Below are 15,237 nucleotides of genomic sequence, written 5' to 3'. Positions count from 1 at the left end.
AATCGCTAAGCTCTCAGAGTTCCAAGGAACAAGCTGACCCAGTCGAGGCAAGAGCCTGGCTAAAGAAAATATAGGAATCATTTGAGATTCTAAATGATTGACGAATCACAAAAAGACTGTTTTTATCACTTACCCTCCTAAGAGAGAGACCACCCGCCGGTAAAAGGCCAAGGAAGGCACGGAGCAAGAGATTATAATAAACTGATTTAAGTTCAGTCAATTGTTTTCGGGAAAGTAATTCCCAAAGATAAGGAGATAGTGTAAAAGCTTTAGAGCCAGAACAAAGGCAGACGAGTATGATAAATTATGAATCTAAGTTGTAAAAGTTATCAAGATTCGTTCTGAGGACACGAATCCAGAATGACGGGATGTTTGAAATCAATGCTTATGTTGTGTTGGTTCATGAAATAATGATAAGAGAAAGGAAAATAAAAAGAAATTGAAGTGGAAAGGAATATAACGGCAATAGAGTTTGAGGTATGATAAGGGAGTTGGGTATGAGGAAACCCTAACGACTCGTAGCAATAGAAATAGAAAAGTATGCATTCGTCAGGATGAGGGTGATTCAACATAAGTTAAAATTGATGGTTGAGGGCATAAGAGATACATATAGTTTATCCCCTGTAAGTTGGGAGGATTCGAGGAAACCTTGAGATAATTCGAAGGATAAATAATGAGACGCGGATAGACTAAGGGGATAAGGAAGTAAGAAATTAGGAAAAATTGGATGAAGGAAGTGACCTTCAAGAAGGAAATGTAAGACCGGTGGCTTGATACCCAGAAAGGGAGACGCCAGGTATGAAAGATATCCCAACATTGAGATGACTGTTGAGATAAACAACAAAAGTAAATAAGGAATTATTAAGAAGAAGTTCACGTTGAACACGACCAATATCTTCCAGAACATCCTTGTTATCGTTACCAAATTAGGCAAGACAAGCGGATAACCGTTGTTATCTTTTGGAGGCCATATGGATTGACCTCAATTTGAATAAGGATGCTATTATGAAGTTAGGTATAGACTATCGAGGGGGGAATGATGAATATGATAATCTATCAAGGATATATGACTTGATTTATTCGTGGAAGGATGCAGGTACCTTTTAAAGGTGGAATTAAGGATAGAACATTGGTAACTTAAAATGAATCCTAGGGGACTGCATAAAGGTTGGCATGTCACCCTTAATAGGGACAGTATGAGTTTTGACAGTATGATTGGGAAAGGGTTAAGGTAACAACAACCTTTAAGAATCAGTGGAGAAATTTTGCAGAAGTATATAGACAATGATTCTGGTATTAATAAATGGTATCTTGATATGCCCTGTATCTAGGGAATACAGGAGGAACGATTGAAGGATAACCTTAGAGGTTTTACAAGGAGAAAGGTAATATTCAAAATTCTCAAGAATAGAAATGTGGATAAAGGAAATATGACGTAATTATAATGATGCCAAGTGAGGCACGTGTTAAACCACGAGAAGGTATGGATCGAACCAATAATGGTCGAAATTGTTCAGGGCAATTAGGACTTAAGAAAAAAAAAATGTTCTAAGTATGATTGAGAGTCAGTCTTGACAGTGATTAGCCTCTAAAGACTGAGGCAATAACTTATGGAAAAATGGTGATATTTTTTTTTTCCCATCTGATTTTAAGGAAAACATCTTCACTCAAGCAGTGATCGGAAATAAGGTAGAAAATTTATTTGGAGGTGGTTAAAATGACATTGACTGTAAGGAAATTTTACTATCAGGAAAGGCCAAAGAGGTGGCCGACACTTTAAGGGTAAGAGGATAATTATAGGCGCGTGTGCCAAAAGAATACAGTGATGATGGTTAAAAATGTGAAGGTTAAATTATGGTTTGGAAGATTGACATTCCTTCTGATGACTGTGCAATACCCAACCGTAATAGTAGTTGGTAAAGGTTTAATTCGTGTAATCGCCATGAACGGGCTATCTATCTTAGAAGGTCCTATCTTGAGATAAGCCAGAACCATGTTTCAAAAAGGACTAGATGAACCCTTGAGTTAATTCTTCTATTTAGGGCGTATGATTAAGAATGGTATTAACCTGCTATCGTTGCTTCGATTGAAACTCTTCTGCAAATTTTATCTGCTTCATGTCATGAAAGTACGTCAGAGTTTGGAGTGTTCTTCATGAATTGTGATTGGTGGTTATGTTAACTCCTTAGGAGAATTAGATACGAGATGTATGGACTCCGTATGGTTAGCTATTAAGACTTCATGGAAAATGAATGAGTACAGTAGGTCAGTGGTGGACCATAGTAAGGTAGCAATGATTCTGCGAGTAATGAGCTGTTTACAACCGTGAGAGTTGTATTGGAATGGGTGTTGAGATTGAATACCACTAATCGGGTAGTGGTAGTGTATAAGTTATCATTGATAGACTAATTAAGTAGAGTATCTACCTATTGAATATTTATTCTTTCTTATCAATAGAGAGCCGTATTATTATACGAGGAAGGTTGCGGTGCAAGCATAGAATTCAAGTAACGAAGATGTCTAGAATGAGATCCCAGATTCGATTTTCGATGTCGAGGGAGTTTCAAAGGTAATTGTGTATAAGCTCGAGGAAGAGCATGGGTCCATAGAATGATGGACGGGATAGCGAAAATATTTAGGCACGTGAAATGCGATGCTATAATACTTGATGTTGATATAAATACATATATGTTTTGTTCTTCTATGACAAACCTCTATAGTTCAGAGGTAGATTCCAAGCCAGATATTTTATGGCAATAAACATTTTTTTATGAATATACAATTCTCTTCAATTCGTTCTTTTCTCTTCTTTTCATTTCATGTAAGCTGAGAAGAACAACCCTTCCAGAAGGGGAGGTATTGCCGAATGACTATCTATCTGCGTGATAGAAGCCAAGTAGGATACCAGCTATTGTTTAATTGCTTGTCAAGTACTAAAGGCTTGCCACCTTCTGTACTAACTATGCGATATAACAAGTGTTCATGATCATAGTGATCTCTCAACAAATTCCTTTACTTCTATTTGATTGATCAAATTTTGGAAAATAGAAGCAACTGAAAAAGGAGTAATAAAGTGGTGGTAGTATGCGGAATGGGAACACATTCGTGATACTAAGGTTGACGTGGTTATTAAAAGGTTATAGAACGCTAACGAGCAAAAGTATAACCAGTATAATATTAGGAACGGAAGGTAGTAGCGATTACGAACTGGAAAAGAATGGGTATTGAGAAGCAGAAGCTCTAATGTTAAAAGCTATAATGAGAGTCTGTGCAATAGACTTGAAAGAATTTGGAATGATCACATAACGCGGATTGAGTTTTCTTATGACAATAGATCATATGTCAGTATTGAGATATCGCCTTATGAGATCCTTGAGGGAAGACAATGTCGATCTCCCTTATGTTAGGATGAAGTTGTAGAGCGCAAGATGCTCGGACCCGTAGTAGTCCAAAGGACCAAGGATATGATAGATCTAATCAGAGGACGGCTGGTAGTAGCCCAAGATGGACATGATAAGTATGTTTATTTGACACGAAAGGATAAAGAGTATGAAATAGGGGACCTAGTAATGTTATAGGTATCCCTTGGAACGGATTGATGAGGTTCGGAAAGAAAGGAAAGCTAAGTCTACAATTTGTTGGACCCTTGGATATATTAAGACGTTTGGGAAGTTAGCATATGAGCTAGCCCTAACCCAGAACATGTAGCTAGTCATAACGCGTTTCACGTATCAATGTTAAGGAAGTGTAATTCAGATGCCAGATAAATAGGGGCATATGAGCGCATAGATATGCAACCCGACGTAACCTATATGGAGCAACCAGGAAGGGTTATAGAGTGAAAAGGAACGAGTGCTTAGGAGAAGGGTTATCAAACTAGTAAGAGTTTGATGGTAGAACCACAATGTGGGAAAATTGACTTGAGAGTTAGAAAGTGCAATACTAAGAAAGTATCCCCATTTGTTTTCTATCTGATTCCGGGACGGAATCCTTTTAAGGAGGGGAGACTGTAATAACCCCAATTTTTGAGAAATTTTGAAACCCTTATGAATAGTGTTTTTGCTGAACGAGAAAACTTTTCATGCCACGCTATGTAGGGGTTCTGTTATTGATCTTATGGGATATTATTAGTACTCTATAAAGTATATAAGTGTATGTAAAGATCGTCAGAATCCAATTCCGAACACTTTGGTTTTTCCCGGAAATCCACAAGATACGGAGAGAATTGAGTATAAGGTAACAGGATAAAAAGGATTTAAATTAAAGGATTATAATAGAGGATCATAAAAAGGAATATAATGTATTGAGAAAGGTTAAGGGAACCTAAGTAATAAGATCCCGGGTATGATCCTTCAAACGATAAACGAGAACGAAAGTTAAGCGAACCGTATAACAGATCAGCGGTCATTAGGCAAACGATTAGGAAGTTAATCAAAGGGATTAGTGGGAATGATGTCATCCAACCAATAGAAAGAGGACAAGGAAGTGAGGATGACATCATGAGGATGACATAAGCATGACATGGGAAGGAAGGAGGTGTGGTGGCTTTGTAACCACACAAATCCAAGGGCAAGAAGGTAATTGACTAAAGCAAGCACAAAAACCAATCAACCAAGCCAAGTAAAATCATTTTCATCAAAAATCAAAAGCAACCAAGGCTTTGTTCTTCATTGCTCACGGCTTTTCACTATTCAAAAGGCAAGAGAAATTCAAAATCCAAGATCCAAGCTTCCTAAATTGGTAAGATAATTCCCTAATCATCTTCATGCTTAGTTAGGACTATATCATGAGTTTAAGCCATTAATTCCTTCTCAATCTTCTTCATTTAATCAAAGAAGAAGACAATGAATAGTGTTTTCAAGTTTTTAACTTGAACTTTTTCTTGTTTTCTTGAAGATCCAAGCATTCTTAAGACTTCTCAAAGCTTCTTAAGGCTTCCTAGCTCCACCCACCACTTCAAGGAAGGTATACCATCTCCAAACCCTAGATTCCTATATATTATAAGATGATTTTGATTAGTGGGTTGATATTGTAGCTTGTTGTTATGATTTAGAGTTTGGGATTTGGAATGGTAGTGAAATGGAATGGTAATTGTTGTGGTTTTGATTTAAAGGAACTTAAGTATGATTAAAGTTAAGTTTAGGCATAAGTATGAATGATTAAATTGAATTGGTTGGGGTTGTTATGATGTGATGAGGATGGATGTTGGTTGTATATTGGATTTGAGGTTGGTTTGTGGTTGGTGTTGAATGGTTAAAATTGGGAAATCGCGTAAACATAGCCGTCGTAACGTCCGATTTTCTTTAGACTGTTTTTGTGCATAACATTAGGACCCGAGAACCCCCTGCTAGATTATGACCACTGCCATGATTAGATAGCTCATGTTACGAGCTTCGTTTTGATATGTAGTTCGTTCGATTCCGATGCACGGTTTAGGAGAAACGACCGTTTCAAGTAACGGCGTTTCGCGAACGAAACTTTTTCCCTCGCCTTACTTTGAAACATAGATTAAAGACCAAAAAGGGTTAATTAATGTATGAAACATTTATGGTAAGTGTGTTAGGCAGTTGGTAAGACACTCGCGAAGGAATCGCTTTAAAACTCGTAAAGGTTAAATTATTAAAAATGGTGGAGCCGAGGGTACCCGAGTGGCTTAAGCGAATCAGTGAGCGCAAAACAAGCGTTAGAGTCTAAGTTAGTTAAAGTATAGATTTACAAGTGATTTTGGTTTAATTCCAACTTACTTGTTGTTTATAGGTTACCAGACTCGTCCCGAGCCATTCGTAACCCCAGTCGCTCAGGCAAGTATTCTATCCGTTATACTGTTGTTGTGATGTATACATTTGTATATGCATGATCTTGCGATAAATGCATATTGGTTATTTAGCAAATTCTTGCGATATATTGTAGCATGTGATATGATATATATGCATGCCTGTTTCATATTCTTGAAATATATCTGTTGGTTCAGTTGATAATACCTATGCTAGAGGATAGCGGTAACTTGCATATACCCTTAGTATAGGGACCCAAAGGTGAAAATATTTTCTAAAACCGGGAGTCGAGGATCCCGAGTAGATTTTGTATATATGGATATGGATATATATATATATATTTATTTATATATATATATGGTTATAGTTTTCCAAACTATTAATCGAATAAGGTTTATTCGATAACTTTAACTTTATTTTATTATTGAATATTATTTCGAATATTATTCGAAGGCGTATGACTCCTTTATATTAAATGAATATTATTTTGAATATTCATTCGAGGACTTATGACTCCTTTTATTTATTTATCTGAATATTATTTGAATATTCATTCGAGGGCTTATGACTCAGTTTATATTATTTAATGAATATTATTTTAATATTCATTTGAGGATCTATGACTCCGATTATTTGCTGAAATATATTCTTTATTTCATTAGAGAATAAACTGTTAATAATCAAACTTATTTTCGATTATTCAAATAAAGATAATACTTTCATATAAGTATATCTTTGGTTATTTAATACTCGTTTCAAGTATAAGTTTTAATACTTCTACTTCAATTATTTTTATAAAGATTATTCTTATGGGAATATTATTTAAATAATAATATTCAGTCATTTTCTAAATATTCTGGGGACTGATTTACTTCATTAAATCAGCTTTACTCCAAACACTCTATAAAGTGTTTTCGAGTCTTCAAAATGATTTTTAAAAGTTAGAGCGGATCCCAAAACTCAATTTTATATTTAAGATCTTCCTTTTTAAGGGGATTTAAATACTCGCTTAAAACCTGAGGGATCCGGCTCTGTGGTGTATTTTATATTCGCAACAAGGTTGCAGTTTTGGTAAATGAATTGATTACTTACCCAACGTTCGGGAAGTAAGTCCATCTATTGAGTCGGCATAAGCAACATGGGCTCAGTGGGCGTCCATGATAGTGTAAGTGGCTCAGTGGGAGTCCATCAAATGCATAAGTGGCTGAGTGGCAGTCCAGCATAAGGTCCTAATTATGACCAGGGTGATGACCAGTGGGGAATTCGTCCATCTACTAGTAGAAAAGGTTACTTATGGGTATCTTTGCCTGATCAGCAAGATATCTGGTTTATGCCAAAGGTTTTCTTTTCCTTCCAAATTCATTGGATATTGCAACTCTGTTCATACTTTACATAACAGAGGTTCCAGGAAATGTTTTAGAGATATATATATGTGGATATATATATATATATATCGGGACTAAATAAAGTATCTCATAACTTTTTCATTCAATAATATTTCAAAGATTGAATCTATTCAAGTCTTAACTTGTGGTCTCATCTATGGGATGTTTTTCTTAAAACTAATTATAACTTGAATGGTGGTAGTTCAAGTAGTATTTGGAAAAGATATAAGTATATTGGAGTATTTTGTAACTTCATCTTTTAAACTTATATCTAGTAAATGATTATCTTATGCATGACAAAGATTTTCAGAAAAACGTTGAGACAAGGTTAGATATATGAGATCACCTTGCAACGATATTTTTATACAGTTATACACTGGAATTCTGTGTGTATTATGCTTGGAAGAGGACTTCCAATATTTTGAAAAGTATATATGTATATATACTGAATATTTTGCGACTTTATCGCATTAAGATATCAAACTTGGTTCATTTCTTTTGACCAAGACTTTCATGAGTATTATGAGTAGGCTCATATATTGTAAATCATTATACATATTATTTTGGTGGGCTTGCTGCTCACCCTTGCTTTATTTCTTCATCACACAACAACAGTTAGGAAAGATGGCCAGACTCCAGCAGACCCGGCGCAAGCGCGTGGGAAGCGTCATGTATCTTCCCGTTGATGTTGTAGCTGCTATAGCTGCAGAGGTAGATCTATTGTAGATCAGACCATCTACTTTTGAGAATCAATTATGTATAATTATAACTTGTGGCAGATAATGGCAATTAACTGTAAATTTATCAAGTAACCATTTTGGGTTGTAATAACTTTTAAATTGTGGATTCAAAGACTTGTACTTATTTAAATTTCATCTCTGAGACTATAACGGGTTGTGGTGTGTGTTAGTGTGGGGTCACAGCATAAGGTTATTTATTAATTAAGTGAAGTGATATTGTGGAAAGAAAGACCGTGACGACTCGGATCCCCGACCCCGGATCTGGGGGTGTTACAAAAACTTTCGCACCGGCGCGGCCGCGCACTATCATAGCGTGGGCGCGGTGCCTTTCTAGAATCCTGGCGCGGCCGCGCGCTATCACAGCGCGGCCGCGCCGTCCTTCTGGGAAACACTCAGATTTCATCTTTTTCATTGCTGCTTCGAGCCGACTTTCAACGAGCTTTTATTCCAACACCACCTTGACACCAAATTAGCACCAAAATAATGCTAATTCACCTGATTACCTAGATAATGCCTGAAATGCAAAAACACTCAAAAACACGTTAAAACACTTAACAACTTGAGTACAAATGCATAAATTCAGAGCTTATTAGAGCATTATAAAGTGTCATAAATGCCACTCATCAGACGCATAGGGTATAGAACCCGAAGTACCTCCTCGCAAAAATCTCAAAATCCCCTGATATATAACCATCCCCAAATCCACATAGTCGCCCTGAAGAATACCCCACAACAGATGAGCACGCTCCACCGTAATCTCATGCACATGAGAACATGGCATGATATTAGCACAGATAAATGAATTCCAAGCACGTGCAAACATGTTCATGCACGACGCAGGGAACGTGGAGTAGTCAGTTGTGCCCCTCTTGAACTTCCAGTGAGTCTCAGGCACACACAAAGTAGCAACGATCAAATCCAAGTTGAAGTTCTCTGGAGTCTTATCATTCTAGGTATCCTGCTCGGGCTTCCTCGCGGGCTGCTCAATCATCCTCCTTATTGCATCCGCACTGTACTCCATTGTCATCCCCCGAACCACAGTGAAACCATTCTTCTCTGCCTTCGCATTAGCATAGAACTCTCGAATAACACTTATGGGTACAGCAGCGGGAGCCTCGCAAAAAGGAACCCAGCCCATCTCCACGATCATCTCCAACAACTTACCATCCTTCCCTTGGCAAAAAACCTCGCTCCTTCGCTATAAGCTTCGAGAGAAGCCTCGTCTAGTCCGCTTTAGCCTCCGGAGTAAAAAACCTTGGCCTCACACCACCTGCACTCGAAGAATCAGTGGTGTTGCTGCTTACTTGAGTTCTTTGTCTTTTAGGTACCATTGGGATTGAATAAGAGGGAATAAAAGCTAAGTGTTTGAGAGAGATTTGTGTTTGAGAATTTGAGATGTGGTGGAGAAGTTTGTGTATAAGTGTGTGTATATATAGGTGGTGAGAAGAGAATTATATATGAAATAGAAATGGGAATTGATTATGGGAATCGTGGGAATAATGGGTTTGATTTGGAGAGGGAAATTTGGGATGTGGAAGAGTAAAATTCAGGTAGAAATTGATTTTGTAGCAAAAAACCCCGATTTTCTCTTCACAACTGTTGTTTTTATTTTTTTCTGATCCGGGACCCCAGCGCGGCCGCGCGCTAGACCAGCGTGGGCGCGCTTACCTTCTGCCAAATCGGCACGGTAGCGCGCTACATCAGCGCGGGCGCGCTTGGTTTCTGGAAAAATAGCGCGGCCGCGCGCTAGATTAGCGCGGCCGCGCTCAGCTTCTGAAGTTGGCCCTGAATTTTTTTCTTTTTCTGATTTTTTTGTGTTTTTCTCCTTTATTCTTGCTTCCTCTACCTACTAATTTACAACAATCTTGGGTTGCCTCCCTAGAAGTGTTTATTTTACGTCGTTAGCTCGACGTAGAATCTTGAGATCAAACGGACAATAAAACGGCACTAACCACCTCGCGGTTTGCCGTGTCACCATAATAGCGCTTCAACCTCTGACCATTAACCTTGAATATTTGGCCCGGATCATTATCAAAAATTTCCACCCCTCCATGTGGAAACACAGTTTTGATTCTGAAGGGTCATGACCACCTTGACTTCAACTTTCCAGGAAAAAGTCGGAGACGAGAGTTAAACAACAGAACTTGTTGCCCCGACATAAATGATTTGAGCACTAGGTCCCTATCGTGCCACCTTTTGACTTTCTCCTTATACATTTTGTTGTTCTTGTAAGCTTGAAGTCGAAACTCGTTGAGTTCATTCAATTGAAGCATCCTCTTCTTTCTAGCTGCATCCAAATCAAGATTCAACTTCTTCAAAGCCCAATACGCCTTATGCTCGAGCTCCACCGGCAAATGACACCCCTTACCAATGGAGTCTTGTAAGCTGTTCTATACGTCCAAACAGCTTCATCAAGCTTCAAAGACCAATCTTTTCTTGATGGACACACAACTTTCTCTAAAAAGCGGTTGATCTCTCTGTTAGATACCTCAGCTTGACCATTCGTTTGAGGATGATAAGCAGTAGCAATACGATGATTCACATTATACCTTTGCATCATAGCAGTGAACTTGCGATTATAAAAATGCAATCCCTCATCACTGATTATGACTCTTGGAGTTCCAAATCTTGTGAATATCTGCTTGTAAAGAAAATTAAGCACTACTTTCGCATCGTTCGTTGGAAACGCCTTAACTTCAACCCATTTCGAGACATAATCGACCACCAACAAGATATACTGATTGTTACAAGATGAGAAAAATGGCCCCATGAAGTCAATTCCCCAAACATCGAAGACTTCAACCTCGAGAAGCACATTAAGAGGCATATCATCCCTCTTAGACATATTACCCACACGTTGACATCGATCACATTTCAAAATGAATTGATGAGCATCTTTAAACAAGGTTGGCCAAAAGAAACCTGCTTGAAGAATACGAGATGTTGTCTTTTCTCCACCATAATGTCCTCCATAAGTCGTTGAGTGGCAATCTCGCAAGATCCCCCCGTTTCGCTATAAGGAATACATCTCCTGATGATTTGGTCAGCTCCTTGTTGAAAAAGAAACGGCTCATCCCAGATATACCACTTCACTTCATGCAGAAACTTCTTCCTTTAAGCATATGACAAGTCAGGAGGCATGATATTACTTACAAGGTAGTTCACAATGTCTGCAAACCACGATTCTTCCTCTTGCACTCCAAAAAGCTACTCATCGAGAAAAGACTCATTTATCAATGTCTTGTCCAGTGAAGTAGCATTAGGGTCTTCTAAACGCGAGAGATGATTAGCGACTTGATTCTCCGTCCCCTTTCTGTCTTTGATCTCTAAATCAAATTACTGAAGCAAAAGAACCCATCTAATGAATCTAGGTTTCGAGTCTTTCTTTGAGACGAGATAAAGAATTGTAGTGTGATCAGTGAAAACTGTCACTTTAGTCCCAAGTAGATAAGATCCAAATTTCTCAAAACCGTAGACGATAGCCAAAAGTTCTTTCTCCGTGATAGTATAATTCAGTTGAACACCATTTAGACACATGAAATATGTTGTTCTTTCTTTGCCCTAGAACTGTTCCAACTGCATAGTCACTTGCATCGCACATAATCTCAAAAGGTTCATTCCAGTCAGGTGCAGTTATGACAGGTGCCGTGATTAAACTCTTTTTCAACATCTCAAAAGCAGCAAGACACTTATCATCAAACTTGAAAGGGGCATCTTTCTCTAGAAAACTGCACAATGGCTTCAAAATTTTAGAGAAGTCCTTGATGAAACGCCTATAGAAACCCGCATGACCAAGAAAACTGTGAATTCTCTTCACAGAAATAGGTGGAGGAAGATTTTCAATGACCCCCACCTTGGATTTATCCACCTTAAGACCCTTACTAGAGATCTTGTGCCCAAGAATAATGCCTTGTTACACCATAAAGTGACATTTTTCCCAATTGAGAACCAGATTGGTCTCAACACACCTCTTGAGAACATTTCCAAGATTCTGCAAGCATTCGTCAAAAGAATCGCCAAATACAGAGAAGTCATTCATGAACACCTCCACATTCTGGCCAATCATATCAGAAAAAATGGCCATCATGCATATCTGAAATGTGGTTGGTGCACCATATAGACCAAAAAAAACTCATCTGAATGCGAAAGTACCAAAGGGACAAGTGAAGGTAGTCTTCTCCTGATCTTCTGGAGCGATACAAATCTGATTATAACCTGAATAGCCATCCAGAAGAAAGTAGTACTTGTGACCAGCCAACCTGTCGAGCATCTGGTCAATGAAAGGTAGATGGAAGTGATCCTTCCTAGTGGCCTTGTTCAGCTTCCTGTAATCCATACAAACTCTTCATCCCATGACTGTTCGAGTAGGGATGAGCTCATTCTTCTCATTAGCAACAACTGTGATACCTCATTTCTTTGGTACACACTGAACTGGACTCACCCAAGAACTGTCAGAAATGGGATAGATAATCCATGCATCCAGCCACTTAAGAATTTCCTTCTTTACTACTTCCTTCATGATCAGATTAAGTCTTCTTTGCTGCTCAACCGTAGGCTTGCTACCTTCCTCTAGCAGTATTTTATGCATGCAATAAGAAGGGTTGATTTCCTTAATATCTGCTATGGTCCAACTGATTGCCGATTTGAACTCTCTTAGAATACTCAAGAGTTTTTCGTCATCAGTACCTGAAAGGTCAGATACAATAATAACAGGAAAGGTAGATGCATCACCTAAAAAAGCATACCTCAAATGTTCACGTAGTGATTTCAGCTCAATAGTAGTGCTTCATCAATAGATGGCTTGAGGCGTTTTGGAGATTTGTTCAATTCCTCCATTCCAAGAGATTCAAAAGGCATATCAATCTTCCTCTTCCAGGGAGAAACATTTAGATATTGCAATTGCTCTTCACCTTCGTCATCTTCACTATCTGACCCAACAAGGCCTTCTCTAAGGCATCAGACCTTAGCAATTGATCAAGTTCTGATGTAACCATGGTATTGACCAACTCCATCTTTAAGCACTCCTCATTTTCCGTAGGAAATTTCATAGCATTGAAAACATTAAAAGTTACATCCTGATCAAGCACTCGCATTGTAAGCTCACCCTTCTGCACATCTATCAAGATACGGCCAATCGCCAAGAAAGGTCTTCCCAAGATTATGGAAATCTTCTTATCCTCCTCGAAATCAAGAAATATGAAATCAGCGGGGAAAATGAGTTTATCAACCTTAACCAAGACATCCTCCACCATACCTCGCGGATATGTAATAGAATGATTGGCCAACTGCAAAGTCATATAAGTCGGTTTTGGATGAGATAAGTCCAACTGCTTGAAGATTGACAAGGGCATCAGATTGATGCTAGCTCCCAAGTCACATAAGCATCTGTCGAAAGACACTTTTCCAATAGTACACGAGATAGTGAAGCTTTCAGGATCTTTAAGCTTCGGAGGTAACTTCTAGTATAGCACAGCACTGCATTCCTCCGTGAGAGCAACGGTCTCTAAATCATCAAGTTTCACTTTTCGAGAGAGAATACCTTTCATAAAATTTGCGTAACTAGGCATCTGCTCAAGAGCCTCAGCGAGAGGTATATTAATATGAAGTTTCTTGAACACCTCCAGAAACTTCTCAAATTGCTTATCCAGCTTTTTCTTCTGCAGCCGCTTAGGAAAAGGCGATGGAGGATAGATCTATTTATCCCCTGTTTTACCCTCAGGAGGAGTGTGCTCAATAATAGTCTTCCTTGATTCCACTTTTGCTTCCTGCTACTTTACTTCTTCTTCAGCCCCAGCTTCTTCCTCCGAAACTTGAGTTTGTTCGGGATTTGTAACCTTCACAGATCTCAAAGTGATTGCCTTCACATGCTCCTTAGCTTCCCTCTTTCTTGGTACTTCAGTGTCACTAGGTAGTGTACCAGGTTGACGATTTAACAAGGCATTGGCAATTTGTCCAATTTGATTTTCCAAGGTCTTGATAGATACAACTTGGCTTTTGCACATAAGCTTCAACTCTTCTAATTCAGATTTTTCATTAGCTTGTTGTAGCTGAAGTTACTGTCTTGGTGCATATTACGGTTGCTGAAAACTAGGGGGTTATACTGCTTTGCTGGGTACTATTGATAAGGCTGTTGAACCGCATTCTGAGTGTTGCTCCAGCTAAAATTAGGATGATTGCGGTTGTTAGGATGATAGGTGGTTGCCACAGGTTGTTGCGATCGCTGAAAGTTGCTCATGAACTGAGTTGATTCACTAGAAATAACACACTGATCAGTCTCATGGGCACCAGCACAAAGCTCACAGACACTAGTGATTTTATTAACTCCATCAGTTCAATCTCTTGGAAGGATTCTAGTATTCATTAGCAGCCATCAGTTCAATCAATTCATAAGCTTCATTGTAGCTCTTAGCCCACAAGGCTCCTCCTGATGCTGCGTCGAGCATGGGTCTAGAAGTAGCACCCAATCCATTGTAAAAACAGTTTATAATCATCCAATCAGGCATACCATGGTATGGGCACTTCCTTAGCATCTCCTTATATCGATCCCAAGCCTCACACAGAGATTCCCCAGTTTGCTGAGCAAACTGAGTAAGAGCATTCCTGATTGCAGCAGTCTTCTCCATGGGGAAGAATTTAGTGAGAAACTTTTGAGCAAGATCCTCCCATGTGGTGATAGACCCTGGTGGTAGAGAATGTAAGAAGCACTTTTCTTTATCCCTCAGAGAGAATGGGAAGAGTCGCAGCTTGATAGCATCTTCAGTCACACCATTGAACTTGAAAGTGTCGCAGATCTCAATAAAATCCCTGATGTGCATGTTGGGGTCTTCTGTAGGAGAACCCCCAAACTGAACTGAGTTTTGTATCATCTGAATCGTGCTCGACTTGATCTCAAAAGTGTTAACCGCGATGGCTGGTCTGACAATGCTTGACTGAATATCATTGATCTTAGGCTGAGAATAGTCCATCAAAGCCTTAGGAATTTCTGCTTGATCTCCCATCACTACTAAAATTGGTTCCTCGATTTTCCTTTCTTCTTCTACTTTTCTTCGTCCTCAAAAATTTCCCTTCGAACCACTATAGCTTCTTCCTCGGCTTGATCCAAATTTCTCTTATGAGTCCGAGAACACGTATGCATACACGCTTGCGAGAGTACCTGAAATAAGATAAGGAAACATATAAGTAACAATGTCCGAGTCAATGAACACTAACAACCACTAATAACAAACACATAAAATAAAAATTAACACCGATTTCCCCGGCAGCGGCGCCAAAAACTTGTTAGTCGCTAAACAGGCGCTAAAATACACACAAGTATACGCGTTCGCAAGTAATATAGAA

The 15,237-nt window shown here is 38.8% G+C and overlaps 1 non-coding gene across 1 annotated transcript; it reads left to right on the top strand.

Moving 5' to 3' along the window:
- The first annotated feature begins 14,400 nt into the window (after nt 1–14,400).
- LOC141681750 (small nucleolar RNA R71) lies at nt 14,401–14,507 on the top strand. Its single transcript, XR_012559179.1, has one exon. It is a non-coding gene; the product is annotated as a small nucleolar RNA R71 (small nucleolar RNA).
- The last annotated feature ends 730 nt before the right edge of the window (nt 14,508–15,237 follow it).

This window comes from Apium graveolens, chromosome 1 (assembly GCF_009905375.1).
Source record: "Apium graveolens cultivar Ventura chromosome 1, ASM990537v1, whole genome shotgun sequence".
Classification (NCBI taxonomy): Eukaryota; Viridiplantae; Streptophyta; class Magnoliopsida; order Apiales; family Apiaceae; genus Apium; species Apium graveolens.
Note: the sequence above shows the minus strand (reverse complement) of the source record. Positions and strands in the feature narration are given on the sequence as shown.